Below are 17,296 nucleotides of genomic sequence, written 5' to 3' on the forward strand. Positions count from 1 at the left end.
ATATATTAAAAAACCTTCAGGAATGATAATTGATGAAGCATGCCTGATACGTTTTTTAAAACCGTGTCGTTATATATGATTAATGAAAACTTCCTTTACAATTTCATAAAACCATTTTACGATCCAAATGTAAACCAGATGATATAGAAAAAATTTTCAACAAAAAGACTTATAAAACAACAATTGGCTACTGCTTTGTTACACAGAGATAAATGAACTCAAAAAAAAAAAAAAAAAAAAAAAAAAAAAAAAACAAAACAAAACAAAACAAAACGATCCATTTCTACAATCTTAGTCCTCCAACTTCGTTTCTTTATACACCATTTACCATTTATTCTTTTCCTGACAAAACGATCCATCCTGCATATTCAAACAAATTAAATTCGTTTCTTTTTTCCATTATAAATCCTTCTTTCAAAAATGAGATTATGATATTTCTGATTTTTTGGTCAGAAGTAGCCCCAATACATTAATTTTATACATATTACGCCCAGAAATATAAAATTTTGACTATGCCCCCCCTCCTCCCCCAAATCAAATGTTGAAGCTCCGCCCTCCCTGAACTACTTTTGTTGTCTGTTGACCTTTAGTATTTATTTATTTTGCATGTTTCTAAGTTTGAGATCTATTCGAATCTGAAAATTATGATTTATTAATTCTTTCTTATATATCCTCCTGTTCTGTTTTAATTTTGTGTGTAGAGACTAGAGGATAGCAGAGATGTCCCAAAATTTGATGTACTCGCTAGTGATCATAGTTATGGTTTTGACAGCACAAAGTTTGCTGCCAGATGGGCAGCATCAACTAGCGATGATGTGTAGTAGTGCTGGAGGCTATCCTCTTTATATTCTGAGGCACAGACATGCATGTATCACACCATCTATGGACTATGTATGATCTTGCTTGCACTTGAATTATAATTTGATATGTATGTTTTTAGTTGATATTATGGTGATTTGACACTATTTTCAGGAATACTTATGTTTTTATCTCTTGGATTGGGCAGGGTGTTTGCTATAAAACCTTGGTAAATAATCTGCATTTATCTTTAATTAGTTTTTTCATTTTGTTCCTATTTTCATTATGTCTAGAATCTGAAATGGGACTATGGGAGTAACATTTTCATATATAGTTTTTGTGACTCCACACATCTTATACTTGTTTTTTGAATTTAATGCTTGGGCTATTTTTAGTATAAATACTGTTGCAGTAGTTACTTGTTCTTTTGGTTATAAGAGTTTAAAAAATCTATTTTGGACTTGATTTAAATGAAAATTTTAAGTTAAATAATCATTTGACAATCTTGGAGTTGAAATCATAGATATGATTAAAGCATTATGAAGTATAATGTGCAAGTTTAAAGGTAGTGTTTGGCATGTAGTAGGGGTGACAATTGTTGACACAACATGACAAAAATACACGACACGAAACGAAATTGGGACGAAATTGAAATTCGAATTCGTGTTCGTGTCAAGTGTAAAAAACACGATGTCGTGTCGTGTTCGTGTTCGTGTTCAAAATTTGACACAATATTTACACGATTTAACATTTATTTGTCGTGTTCTTCGTGTTTCTCGTGTTCTATGTGATTAAATATTAATTAAATACACTAATTGTTATATTATGTGATTTTTGTCGTGTCATGTTTGTCGTTTTTTAATTGGTTCGTTTTCGTGTTAGTTAGGAAAAACACGACATCGCGTTGTGTTCGTGTTACATAAAACATTGTCGTGTCGTGTCAGACAAAAACATGACACGATGACCCGATTTGCCACCCCTAGCATGTAGTAACCAAAGGGATTCTAGCCCAAATGGTATAAGGTGTTGTCCTTTTTCTTTGAGGTCGAGAGTTCAAGTCTTGTCTGATACATAGGTGAATTCAAGACTAGTTTAAGATTAGATTAGATTTATCGTTTCAAGAAAAATAAAACATTATATGGTGGAAAGAAAAAATCATGTTTTGATTGGTATAATGAATGGAATTAAGCATTCATTGTGAATGAATGTGATTCGATGTGGATACTTATCAGATACGATTATCCTTTGTGTGAAGTGTGAACCGGATTTTTACATTGCTTAGGAAATCTTTTCTTTTGGAATTTCCAATAGGTGTAGCAAAGCTAAGATAGGGTGAAGTTCTTGGTTACATAACCTTAAACCACCTAAAAGTTCTCGGTTGGAGGATTTTAAGTGCGGGTGAGAACCTTCAAGACGCTATGCAAAGCCATGAAAACCCACCCCATAGAAGTTCTCACCCGCGCTTAAAACCCTCTAACCCAACAAGTTGCATGAATCGTTCTTGGTTTTGAGTAACTTTTCTTCAGGGGTTATTGGATTAAGCCTTAGTTCATATACTTCATAAGAGCAATTTATGGCATATATCTTCCCCTTGAAAACATGTAAATCAATGAATTCTTGATCGAAGATGAGATGATTCCATGCTACTTTGCTTTTACCCGCTATAGAAAACCATATTTGAGTGATGTAACTCTTTCCCACAACAAACACCCACCCTGACATTAACGGTAAAAAGAAAAAAAGAATGGAAATGAAGGTCCATGCCTTGTGATAGGATTCACAAGCCAAAAGTGACGGGGAATTCGACCAAATAAGATCAGGTAACCACGAGTTAATCCGACTAAAGTCTTGCCAGAAGAATGGGGAAGCCTTATTTTAATCATCTTTGTTCTATCAGATGAGTCGTCAAAGTAGCACCAATCATCCCTAAAAACATCAATCCATATCAACATCGGTGGTCTTGATTCCATAAACTTGTTCTTATTAGAGAGTGCGAGTAATCTTCATGACTTGCAAACTCTACTGAATGGAACAAAATCAACAACACCTATTTGTATAATGATTAAAAAAAGCACATCATAGGGAAGCTATGACCACAGTCCATCATGATTCTGCCCTGTCTTTGTCTTTGTCTTTGTCTTTGTCATTGTCTTTGTCTTCGTATTACTCTTACTCTTACCCATTCCCCACATTAGAAAAAAAAAGGAAAATAAAAATATTTTGTAAACTAGATGAAGGTCATCCACGCCATTGGCACGAGTTTTAATGTGCAGTAGTTTAAAGAAAATGTTTTTTATACATTGAATGAGAAGCTGGTACACTGATGGATTGAATAAATCTGCACGTTTCAAATGATATTTAATAAACTTGATGTTACAAATGATATTCAATAAACTTGCATCTTTACAAATAACATAAAAAATAATTGTTATAAAGTACATTGCTATAAACGATCATAAAATCAAACATTTTTCCAAAAACCATCTTAAAATGTCATAAAAACCAATTTATAAAGCATGCTACTATAAATGAGCATAAAATCAAACATTTTTCTAGTATCCATCTTTAAATGTGATAAAACTATTTTTTACAAAGTACATTGCTATAAATGATCATAAAATCAAACATTTATCCAGAATCCATCTTTAAATGTGATAGAAACTAATTTTTATAAAGTGCACTGCTATAAATGACCATAAAAGCAAACATTTTTTCAGAAACCATCTTAAAATGTCATAAAAATTAATTTTTATAAAGTATATTGCTATAAATGAGCATAAAATCAAACATTTTTCAGAATCCATCTTTAACTGTCATAAAAACTATTTTTTTTTATAAAGCACACTTCTATAAATGAGCATAAAATAAAACATTTTTTCGGAAACCATCTTAAAATGTCATAAAAACCAATTTTTATAAAGTACGTTGCTATAAATGAGCATAAAATCAAACATTTTTCCAGAAACCATCTTAAAATGTCATAAAAACTTATTATTATAAAGTACAATGCTATAAATGAGCATAAAATCAAACATTTTTCCAGAAACAATCTTAAAATGTCATAAAAACTAATTTATAAAGTATGCTGCTATAAATAAGCATAAAATCAAATTTTTTTCAAGAATCCATCTTTAAATGTCATAAAAACTTATTTTTATAAAGTACATTGCTTTAAAAGGCTTTGAACACCCTATTTGAGGTGGTATTCGTCCGATCAACTTAGTGTTGGGAGGTGGAATTGCTCCGGATCAACAATGTTATCCATCTTTAAATGTCATACACACACACACACACACACACACACACACATATATATATATATATATATATATATATATATATATATATACACACACACACACTAGATGTGTGCCCGCGGAAACTAGCGACGATAAATAGTTTTTTTGGCGGATAGTTTTCTTACGGGAAAATAATTATTAGATTTTGTTATTAGTTATTATGTAATAAGAAAAATTACCACATTTAATTAAAATATTTATGTTTAGAACTTATATTTATATTGTATGTTTATACATTTGATGTAAATTAATTATTATTTGTATTTAGTTTAAGAAATGTAAATTAACTTATATTGATTATTTTAATATTTTAAAATTGTTATTTTGCTCTAAATTAATTTTTTTTCAATAACATTCGTTAATTCAAGTCTTCAAAATTTTGGTAAGTATTAATAGTTTTGTTATGCATAACTGATTTGTACACAATTGTTATTTTGCTCCAACTTAATTTTTAATAACCTTCCTTAATTAAAGTCTTCAAAATTTTACAAAGTATTAATGGTTTTGTTATGCATAATTGATTTGTACACAAAGTTTTGTATCTTTTACTTTTTAAAATTCAAGATATGACTAATATGTTTTATATATAGTATAAGATATAAGATGTATATAGTGCATGTGTATGTCAGTGCATGTTTGTGTGGTTGGGAGTGTACAGTGTATGATTTATGTTTGTTTCACAAAAATTAATAAAAAAAGAGAGTATGCCAATTAAATAATAATAAATAAAAATATACAGAAAACTAATTTAGAGAATATGCATGTTATATGAACAGTGGACATAATCTCACATATAATTGCTTTATAAACTCCTTTTTTATGTGTTCATAGTGGGAAACAAAGCTTCTCATATATCAAACATTTTCTAGTATATTTGTAATGGTTTTGATATATGAAACTAACTCTAATTTGGGAGAGAGAGGATTGGAGGGGTTCTCCAACCTTCATCACAGGTAAGGCCCAACCAAGACATGTCTCGCAACACAACATATGGGTGAGGAAGATACCTCTAGTACATTGGCTTTTTTCCAAAAAATATTCTTCCCTAGCTTGCAGCTCTTTCTGTTTCTTCTTGAAATCCTTCAAAAATAACCATAAAAAACCAACATGCGTTATTGAAAAGAAGCCACAATACTTCATAAATAAACATATAAACAACGCCTATAACCAATATTAGCTTCTAATTACTTTGGCAATACCCTTATCTCTTTTTTCACATCCTTAACACTTCGTCTTCAGACTTTTATAGATCAACAATGTTGTCCTTAATGGTGCCAAACATCACAGGAACCACATCCAAAATACCACGAGTGATCTCAGATGAAACAAACTTGCAAATCCTCTTATCCATAGGCCCAACACCATATCCTGAACCTGAACCGGAACCAAAAACTCCCCCACGGGTGCTAATAACCATATTGAAAAGCAATCCATACAATGATTTGAACATACCTAAAGAATCCTCATTCTACAGGTTGCTTAGAATCCATGCGACTTTCCTTGACTCGAGTACAAATCTTAAGCTTTTAGTAGTATGGGCTCAATACTACCTTCCACACCTATCCATACTTTCCTCAAGAATGATCCTGAATCCTCTAAGTCACCTTCTCAAACCGGTCTTCCCAAAACCCACTAAATAACGCACCATTCCCACTATAGCACCTCCTAAGCTCTCTTATGATCCCCACCTCACCCTGCCATCAGCTGCCGAACAACTTCTTCTAATGTCAAGTAACTACTTCATGAATAGAATTACATGCAACAAAATTTAAATAGTCTTTAGATTAAAAAATCCAACGCTACAATAGTTAGACTCAGACGAGAGTTGCACGATATGGCTGAATCAATCATTCTAAAAATATTTAACCTTTGCAGCATGTAACTCGACATATTCACTTAATAGTTAACTAACATCAATAAGAGTCCCATAAAGCACAAAGGAAGTAGCATTCAAGCAGTAACACTCAAAATCCACAAAACATCATCATGCATCCTTTCTAATAGGCATTCTAGCATGCAACCCTGAACATGTCCTTATGCTAACTTCTAGCATGCAAATCATATAACATAACAACATATATGGGTATTCTAGGAATCACTTACTTGAGCTCAGCTGATTGAACGCATCACAACCCTTTATTTGTAAAAGTCTTTTTAGATTTTTTTTAAAAGATTACCAATTCCTCAGTTTGAGTTTTAGCACACTCGAGAGTGTGCCCGAATCCCTCTAACCAAGGCTCTGATATCAACTTGTTATCGTCCCAAAATACCATGTAAATAATTCATTTTTAATCAATCCAACATTCATTATTTTTGTTCCAAAAGATATTAAAAGTAATAGTATTCTCAAAACATCAGAGTAAAAATCACAAATAACCAATGCGGAATAAACTTTAGGGGATGCAGTGCGATCATTTCGGGCCTTTCTTTCTGGAATTGGAAGTACATGAAAAATGTTTAAACCACAAACCGTAAACACAAAACTTAGTGAGTTTCCAAACTACCGCATACCATACAACGGGCCTAACCTGACATACAAATGGGCCCAACCCAACATATACATGGGCCCAACCGAACAAATCAATAGGCCTAACCCAACATACAAATGGGCCTAGCCTAACGTGCATACCAATGGGTCCAACCCAACATATCAATGAGCCTAACCCAACATACACATGCAAGAATTACAAAGACAACTAGCATCTTACACAATATAATGAGAAGACTCGCATGACTCACTAGATCACCTAAGCCACAACTCAATGCCCTGCAACAGAGGCTACAACACTCTTATCAAAGCATAAATGGTCTAACCTTAGTCTACACACTAGATCCATAAATATTGACCTAAAGTCAACCTAGGTCAACAAGTCAACGGTAAAAGGTGAATCCTTGTAACGACCCAAAAATCACGACTAAAAATTTCTTTTAAAAACATTACTAAAACTAGATTTATAAACAACGTATCATAAGTCAAACATAACTTTCGAGTATTAAATTCAAAACATAATATCATTATCAGAGTCAAACATTCCCAGGCTAACTGACTATGGTGTGTGCTTTGCAATCTTCCCGAGCTCCTCTTTTGAAAACCGAGTACCTGAAACCAAAACTGAAAACCGTAAGCACGAAGCTTAGTGAGCTCCCCCAAACTACCACATACCATACAATAACATATAAAGCACATACTGGGCCTTGCCCACTGCATCGGACCGAAGTCCGGGCTAACTGGGGCCTTGCCCCCTGCATCGGACCGGAGTCCGGACTAACTGGGACCTTGTCCCCTGCATCGGAACGAAGTCCGGACTAACTGGGACCTTGTCCCCTGCATCGGACCGAAGTCCGGGCTAACTGGGGCCTTGCCCCCTGCATCGGACCGAAGTCCGGACTAACTGGGACCTTGTCCCCTGCATCGGACCGAAGTCCGGGCTAACTGAACAGAACATAGCATAAACATATCAACTAGCATGAACACACATATACTGCATACTACATCGAGCCGTGGCCCGGAACACATAACACATAATTCTTGTCTGAGCCACCAAGGCATCAAACATACTAAATACTGCATCAGATCAAAATCCGGAAACTGCTACTAGCTAAACGGGTCGGCATTGTGGCCTTAGACCCGTTCCTACTGGAAGGAAACTCACCTGAACTGCTGAGCTCTGCTGATAAACCTCTGGCTGCTACTCGACAATCCCCTGAACCGCTGCTCCTCTAGCTCTCCGAGCTATCAATATACATATAACACTTAGTCTGACAACCAACTAAGTCAACTCTGCTCAAAGTCAAAATCCTGGTTAAAGTCAACCTTCCAGGTCAACCCTACTCGCCGAGTCCTCCTAATGACTCGCCGAGTTCATAAGCTTAGGGTCTTTCTATTCGCGACTCGACTCGTCGAGTCATTCTATGACTCGCCGAGTTCAACTAGTTCCAAGTCCTGTCCTGTCCAACTCGCTGAGTCACCACCCGACTCATTGATTCGAGTCTCAACTCGAAGGGTTTGAGGTTTCGCGACCTGACTCGCCGAGTCCAAGGCAATCTTCAACCAACTCGTCGAGTTGTTCTTCCAAGTCGCTGAGTTGATGCCTAACTTCATCCGACTCGACGAGCTGTTCATCCCACTCGTCGCGTTCCTCCTCATCTTCAAGATACTCGCCGAGTCCACTCGAAGGACTCGCCGAGTCTATTCAGTCCTTAATCCATGCAGTGGCTTTTCGAGCCAAGCAGGGCTTCCAACTCATAGATCCATACTTCTAAGGCCTATCCCCCACATAAAGTGGCAAACTTTACGTGTAGATCAAGAGATCTAGGCTTAAAACACATTCAAACTAGGGTTTATGGCAACATACTTCTTCAACATACCAAGGGCTGATACATTAGGGGCTTCTAGACCAAAACAAACATGGATCTGAGGTAGCAACCTCAGATCTGGACCTCTAACTTGAAAAGGTTACTTATCATGCCAAAATGTCCAAAACTCACACATGAGAATAGATCTAGGTGCAAAAGGGATTCCAAGCAACAACTTATTACCTCCAATTGGTCTGAAATGTCTTCTAAATCCCGGATCTACAGTCCCTTCTTGCACCTCCAAAGCCTTTCTTCCTTTTCCAAGCTTTAGTGCACTCTCCAAGGCAAGGTCTAGCTCTAAAACGGATATGGTGGCTAGGGTTTGGTGTTCTGGGGAAGAGAGGCAGTAAAGGAACCCTAGGAATGAGAATGAGATGCTTATATAGGCTCCAAGTCCCGGATTTAGGGTTTTCCTCGTTCAGACCCAACTCGTCGAGTCTCCTTGGCCGACTCGCCGAGTCGGTCGCTTACACCTCGACCCGGATCCCGCTTGGACTCGCCGAGTCTCCCCTCAAAATTGAGGTCTTCCTTCTTTTCTTGACTTTCCAAACTTTGGGGTGTTACAATCCTCAAGGACAACAACCCAAAAATCATCTCAAAAAATCGCAACGTCATGACCTTAAATTGTCCACGTAGTGGAATCATAAAGAAAAAACAGTTGAGTCCTTACCCATTCGCCACGTCGTGACATCCTAAAGGTCACGCCGTGGGGACTAGTCTGAACAACTTAACATATTAAGTTGTTTTCCAACAATTCCAAGAGCTCCAAAGCTCATATCTGGTCCACCCCATGGTCTTGATGGATAAAGTTTCCAGCATTATCCATTAATACATCTCGATAAGTCAAGATCTCAAACCCTAAGTCCTTAAAGGCAACTCAAGGCATGCAAACACCTAATAAGCACTTAATCACTAGAGTTACTCCTCAAAAATTTCTAGAAGGGTTTCCTAAACATAATGGACCATAAAAATCGTAACTTTATGGACATGCATGTCCCTTCTATTTTAGGTAAAAAAAACATGGCAAATGTGTACTCAAAGCTTGTGCATGGGACCAAAACTCCAAGGATCCTCAGATCTGTAACATATAACACTAAGATAACCACAAGGATCCATAAAGTGACAACTTTATGGGATCCACCCTTCCAAACTTCCAAACCATGAAGATTAAGGGACAAAAGGCCTATATATAGAAGCAAGTAACAAAAAGATTAGATCTTGGGCACTTACAAAGGTCTAGAGAATGCACAAGAGAATGATGATGAGGTTTGCTGATAGCTTATTTTATTTCCTTATTTTTATTAGTTTTTTTAGATTTTTAGCTCTTTTTTATTAGTATTGCATTGTATATTCTTTAATTTCTTTATCATGGATCGTATCGGGGACTTGTTATGTTACATGAGGAATTTTGCAGGGTTTTGGAGCTTTTTGTGATTGTGGATTAGAGTGAAGACGACTTAGTGGGCTCCCGAGGCATTGTTGGGCTTGGCGGAATCAAAGAAGAAGAATTGAGTTTTTAAAGTTGATGGCTTAGATTATTTGGGCTTGTGAAGATGGATCATAAATTTCTAGTTTTGGGTTTGGAGCATCCATTTGGTAGCTAAATGATGATTGGTGGATTCAAATTACATGGACAAGGGGGGGACCAAAGGAATCTTTAGTAGTGGAAGGGTGGAGTGGTGGAATGAAGGACCAATAGCATTACAGCAACATTTGCGCGGATGGGATTTTCGTCGCGCGGGTACCCGCACAATTGCCCAGTTTGGGCATTTTGGTCATTTGGCTTGCCATTAACTCTGGGGGATCAGATCTAGAGGCACATTGACAATTTTTCACCATAGGAGACCTACAAGAGGTGATTTTGGGAGCTAGAAACCATTTCCTTTCATCTTTCCAAATCTCAGGTAGTTTCTTTATGCAATTAGATTATTGTTCTTGTTACTTTGTTGCCATGAGTGGCTAATACTCTATTTGGTTGACTTTGGCTGAAAACCAATGAATGTTTGTGGGTTTTGAAGGATTTATGTTGATTATCAATTTATTCCATGTTTATGATTCTAGTTTGCAATTCTTATGCTTATTTGATGCTTTGATCATGAGCTTAGTAATTGAATGAGCAATTGTTGATTTGTTTCTTTGATTTTGCATTGGATCATTGAATTTATCTAGAACAAAAGCTTTATGATGGTAGAAATCATCTCTAGCTTATGAATCATAACTCCTTTATGGATGTGTAAGCATTTGAAATCCTCTAGGAATTGGGGATTCCTTCATTCTTAAGGCTAATTGATTTATTGGGATCAATTGCTTCAATTGACCCTTGATCTTAATTAAGAAGGTGTGTAGTGGGCTTCCCCAACCTCCATACTACCTATGAGGAATCTTGGCATCTCATGCTTCATGATTGCTATAACCAATTTGGGATGAAGGATAAACTTTGTATTATATCCTGATGATAAACACATAAATGTTCATTGTGTTGAATTGCCATAGTTAACCAATTATTCCCAACCTTTGAGCATCTCACTATCTTGCTTAATTGCAAGTTTTTAGTTATTCAAGTGTTTTAGTTATCAAGTAATCAAACACCCCCCCTTTTAGTTCTATTGTAGTTAGTTAGTTTATTTACAATAGTTCTTTTAGATTGCATTGGTGATTGAATACAACCATTTTCCCGAGGATCGATACCCCTTTTTACCATTATATTACTTTTTATTAGCAAAAAAAGGGTGTAATTTGCTTGGTGGGCTTGACATCCCACCACTTGCTTATTGGATCAACACATTAGAACACTTTCTTCTTCTTCTTCAAGCCATCAGAGGTACCAAAATGAACCAAAACTCTCAAAGGGAGGCTAGGGTTTTGAGGTAGAGGGTTGGAGGCTGAAGAGGATGACCTAATCCTCTGGAAATGTTACTTAAATATGGGAGGAAACAATTATGGGCTTGGGCCAGAACAGCTGCCACGTCGTGGCCCACATACTACCACGTCGTGACACTCATTAAAAAAACTCGCGTTCCATTTATTCCATGCCACATCGTAGGCATCCTTGCACCATGTCATGGCACAAAGTTTTATCCCAAAACTCCATCTTTGGTCCCTGATAAATAGCAAGCTAAACCAATATGTAACATAGGTGTTACACCCGCACCCTCTCTTGGGCGCTTAACGCCCACTATAAGACGCGTCATGTCTTACCTGATTCAACAACTTAGTTTTTACTTAATCCATTAAGTCCAAGCTTTCAACTCTCATATCTGAATCCAAGTGATGTCTTAATGGATAAAGCCATTATTTCTAAAAAGTCAAAGATTGTATTTTTCTTCAAGCATGGAGTGAAGAGAGCATATTCATGTACTCAAAACTCTACATAAAGGTCAGATCTAATGCCAAACATGATTCTATGATCATGGAGTTATCCAAACTCCATACATAAAGCCATCAAAAGGGACCAAAACATCAAATAATAGACTAAAACTCCAAATACTCATAGATCTAAAGGTGAAAATTAATAAAGTTTGAATCTTTAAGACATACCAAGGTCCAAAAGATGAATGAAGGTTGATGTCTTTAGTTGTAAAGCTTTAATGCCCAAACTTTCAAGTACACCTCACTCTAAAGCCATAAAAACACAACAATATGGATGAAATGAGAGAGGGGGAGCTTAAAACTATGAAAGTGAGGCAAGGCTTCAAGGTCAATCTAAGGTTAATGGAGGATGAGAAATGAAAAACCCTAAAAACACGTTCAACCCATGGGCTTGGGCGCCTCGTGCCCTCTTAAAGGCGCCCTGATTTCTCCGAGTAAAAAGCATAGATTTTCAGATTCCAGCGAGTTAAGCTGAGTAAAGCCTATATAAATTAGGTACCGGGAATACGAATGTTACAATTCTCCCCTACTTGAATTAGATTTCGTCCTTGAAATCCGTCTTGACTAAATTGTATAGGAAAACATAACACAATCCTTTCTGACTTCTCCAACCCACTCAACAATCCGATGCATCCACAACTGTAACAATAGTCAATTTCGGGTCAGGTCAAAGTCAAACAAAGTCAACGAGTAAAATCGGTCGACTTAATTAAACCTTGTATATTAGGGTTTACGTTATGTAATTACTGCACAACTCACTATTTTAATGAGAAAGCATCATTTGGAAATTCGTGTGTTTAATTTTCCTTAGCCTTGATAGTGCTAAACAATGAACCAAAGCGATAATACACTATTTCACACTCATCGGGAGTGTGTAGGACACTAAAACATGGTTTAACGGGGTTTACATACCTTGCGTTGCGAAGCCGGATACTTAAAAAGGTCATAAATGGAACCTTTATTAAATCTCTTTCACTCTATCTCTCCATATTAGAAATCTCTCCCAAATCTCTCCAAGTATGTCAAATCTCTCCCAAATCTCTCCAAGAATATGGAATCTCTCCCAAATCTCTCTAAGAATATGGAATCTCTCCCAAATCTCTCTCAAAAGTTTCTGTAACTTTTCGTAATCATTTGGGCCATCCCGACCCTTAACCGGGTCAAAAAAACGGCTTGAAACGGGGTAAAAACGAGTAAAATAGGCTTAAGGACCCGAAACCTACTCTATAGGGCCGAACCCTCTTAGAGCCGAAAGTCCTCTTAAGGATCGAACTGCTGAGAAGCGAACCCCAGGTCCGAACCCGAAGCCTCAGGACCGAACCCGAAGCCTTCGGGCCCGAACCTCGCACAAGGAACCGAAGCCACCTCGGACCGAAGCTACCTTCGGCCTAATTCGCCTCTTACCCTCTTTCGCTTCATTTCACCTTCGGCCCATGACCAGAAGGGACCGAACCTCGGCCAGGACCTAGGGGTCTTGCAGGAAGCCCAATTTTTCACGGTTTTCGACTACGACTTCATTTTAGCTTCGTTTTTCATCGTTTTAACACGGTGTTTTCACCCGAAACTTTATTTTAACATTTAGGGACCCATATCTACTAATTTCCCACGTTTTTGGGGATAAAACCTTATCCATGAAGAGTGGGTGAAGTACAAAGGTTGAGTGTTGACTTTTCTTTGTATTATGACACAAGCAACCACCATACTCACTCCATGACTAACCCACACTCCTCCCCACCATCCCTAGTCACTTCCTTGTACCTTTCCATCAATCATCAGCCCCTCCCACGTTCTAAGAGTTGGAACAAATCAGCCTCTCTCCTCATTTTCACTCACTTGCTCTCATTTCACCAAAAATCAAACACAACTTTTCTCTCTATTTCGAGACTCCAAGGCTAATCATCAAGCTTTATTCTACTCTTGGTAAGTATAATTCATCCTCCTTGTGATTATTACACTTCATTCTACTCCAATCATCGATTGCTTACACAAACTCCATCACTTTGATGTTAGATTCTCGAAAATCTTCAAGGCATCTTCAAGTGTTCTTGAGTTGAACACTTCCCTTCTCCAACATTCATCTACTGAAATCACATAAAGTGAGTTCATACCCCTACATTTTCATGTTTTCTTAAGTTTTAGGGGGGGGGGGGGGGGGATACAAGTTAAATCATCAAGAAATCAACTAAACTTTTCCAACAGCTTTCATCAGAAAAGTTGGACTTCAATCACGGACTGTTTTGGACAACCTAAACATTTTAGTTTTCAAAACTGTACAAGGTGCAAGTAGTTCAAGTCCTTAGATTTAAAATGGCTACTTGCACATCTCCATACGATTTTTCTACAATTTATGGCGATTTTTACAAAACTGCCTATCATTTCAAACATCAATCCGGACCAGTCTGTGATTATGGACTTGTTCACACAAGTTAGAGGTCACTAAAAATCATGAGAAAAATTACAGAGAAACTAGACTCATTTTCCAAACTCTCATAATTTACGGATTCTGATTTGGACCTTTGATGATTTTTCTACAAATTTTCTAAGAACAGTGATAGAAAATGTTATCAATTTCAATTCACCTTGTAACATGTTGAGCAAGGTGTATATCTTTGTGTGATTATATGTTATTTCAATGTATGACATTTTTGTCTTAGTATATAGACATACATCAGTTAACAAATGGAGTTTGCTAGATAAAACATAGAAATAACAATTTGTTATAATCAAAGTACATCCATTTCATACAAACATTTGAATAAACTATGTTAAGTATAGTTTACGTACATTACCACTACTACCCTTGTTTTGATAAATTATAATAGGTATAGTTTATGATATATCACATAACACACTCATACAAAAAAGGTATAGTTATACAAAAAGAGATTTTCATTACATTACGCGTGAATTCGTTAATGACTTTTGTGAGACATTCGCTTCACTTTACCAATAAGTCATGTATTGTAACCAGAGTCTCCTGGAGGGAGAACGTGATAGTTGTATATAGATCTATATTAGGATTAAAAAACCCACACCTAGGCTGCTTGCAACAGCTAGACTAGCAAGTCTGAGGTGACAAATGTCATAACATTTCCGACGCCCGAAGAACGTCGTTCCAGGCCACCTAGGTCATAGCATGGTTATAATAACTCACATTAAGTATTAACAAACATAGAATTTACGGGGATTTTACCGAAATCTAACGAGTTTATGTCAATTTAAACTTGCATTGTTTTACTATAAATATGACAAATTATTTGTACATTCCGATCTTTGGGTTTTAAGACTACATTTACACATTAATGAAAATATTGGATTTTCTGGAACGGACACTACTTTTAAAAAGAAAAGGATTTCATAATTGCATACAAAAACTTATAAACTCACCAACCTTTGTGTTGACACTTTTTCAAACCACTTGTATTCTCAGGAAATCACTAAACATGTAACCAAGTGCTTTTGAGGATGGGACGTTAAGGCGTCAAACATTTCACATTTTGTCAACATATTGTAATTGATTTGGAAACATGTAATTCATACAATGATGTAACTCTTTCAATTATATATATGTTGGTTGTGTTTGCTTAAATCACTATTGCAATTGTTGTTATGATACTATACATGAAGTCCTCCACCCCCGGACGTTTCCGCCATCCTTGGTTTGGGAGTGTGACAACAACATGTGTTCACGAGTCCACTTGAAACTGAGACTATGTTGCCATCACAAATCCAACCCAAGTATTAACTCAACCCGCTACAAATACTTCTCTCTTAACTGATGAACCAAACAAAATTTTAGCTTAGCTACATAATTCCATAAATTTTCTATGAAAAAATAATTAAATTTGTTGTCATAAATTGTCTTTATATATGTAACGATCCTTAAATTCTTCCTCTTCAAATTGTAACAATATAAAGTAAGTCTTTGAAAGCTTTCTTCAGGGGCCTCTCTCAATATATTTAGAGCATACATTTTAACACTCCATGTTTTCCAGTATGAAAATATGTACACTAAGACAACCATTTAAAGTCTATTGGATTTGTTTTCCGCAAAACATGTTACATGTAATATCAACTAATATGACCTTCAAGAAGTGACTGATACCTTTTTGTTGGCTTGGCGATGATGAGGAATGAGCTGTGTGTTTGAGCAAGTGTGGCTATTTGATACTTTAACCACTTGAAGCGAATCGGTATCTTTATCTCTTGTATTCAGTAACCGCCACTTATAATTTTTGCAAAGCAAACAACTTCATACCTTTCTTTTGTAGATTTGCTCACTGTAATTTAAAAGCCCTCAGTAACACATTTGAATCATACTTTAAACTTAAGTTCTTATTTGCTTTTGAAGAGTTGATAAAGCTTCACATAAGAAGAATAATTGTGGACTACAACACCTTTACGTTTTAGTTGAGCTAATTCATGTAATGGTAAAGGTTTAGGCATCCCCAACAAGTGGTTTGTGTTTCTTCAAAATCGGAAAAATAATAAAGATACTTTTCCTCTTGGGATTTTTGGGGGCTTAGTTTTCTCTTCTTCAGATTCAATCTCACCCTTAGAAAACTCAATAAAATTATATAAATGTTTAACTGGCTCTCCATGTGGAATTATATTGCCATCACCAAGCAACGACGTTATTTTTGCCTGATCATTTTTAGATTCATCAACATCAAATTACGGAGTAACATCAGCTGCAACTTTACCTTTATATCTAAAATCATCCCTTTTATTAATGTGTAACCTGGATTTGGAAGCAACCAAACGTAATTAACCCACTCAGGGCCGTTCCAAACATATTTTGGGCCCAGGGCGAGGGAAAAAATGGGCCCTTAAAAAACACAAATGTCATCATGTTTTTTATAATAAATCAATAATTAAAAGAAAAATAATTGTATTATCTTCTAAATATAATAATTTCCATAAAAAATTTGGGCCCCTTTATAAGATGGGCTCTGGACGGTCGCCCCTATCGCCCACCCTCTGAGACGGGTATGAACCCACTGAAGTTGAGATCACTACTTATATCTACATCAAATCATGTATAGTCTGAAACAATATACTACATAGATCCCTCGATATGTTTATATTGACTCCACTAAAAACCTACACTCCAAAAAAATCCTTATATAAACTCATTTTTTTAGTATCCGAAAACTACCAAATTAGGGTTTCAACAATGGAGGAATAAAGACAAAGATACGTGCTTGTGGAAGAATAAAGAATACACAAATAGCCTAATTTTACCAATCTGGAACACCATTTCGGGACGATGGTACATTTTGAAATACAGTATGAAATACAAATTTTTAGTCCGGAACATATGTCTGTCAAACTTCAGACGTAACTACGAACCATTACTATCTCTAGAATAAACATAGTTGCTGGGAATACCATATTCCACAATATATTGTCATTTTACAAATTTTATAAAAATTTGATTATTGTCAAATAACTAAATTTCTCTTGAATTAAAT

Source organism: Lactuca sativa, chromosome 9 (assembly GCF_002870075.4).
Source record: "Lactuca sativa cultivar Salinas chromosome 9, Lsat_Salinas_v11, whole genome shotgun sequence".
Classification (NCBI taxonomy): Eukaryota; Viridiplantae; Streptophyta; class Magnoliopsida; order Asterales; family Asteraceae; genus Lactuca; species Lactuca sativa.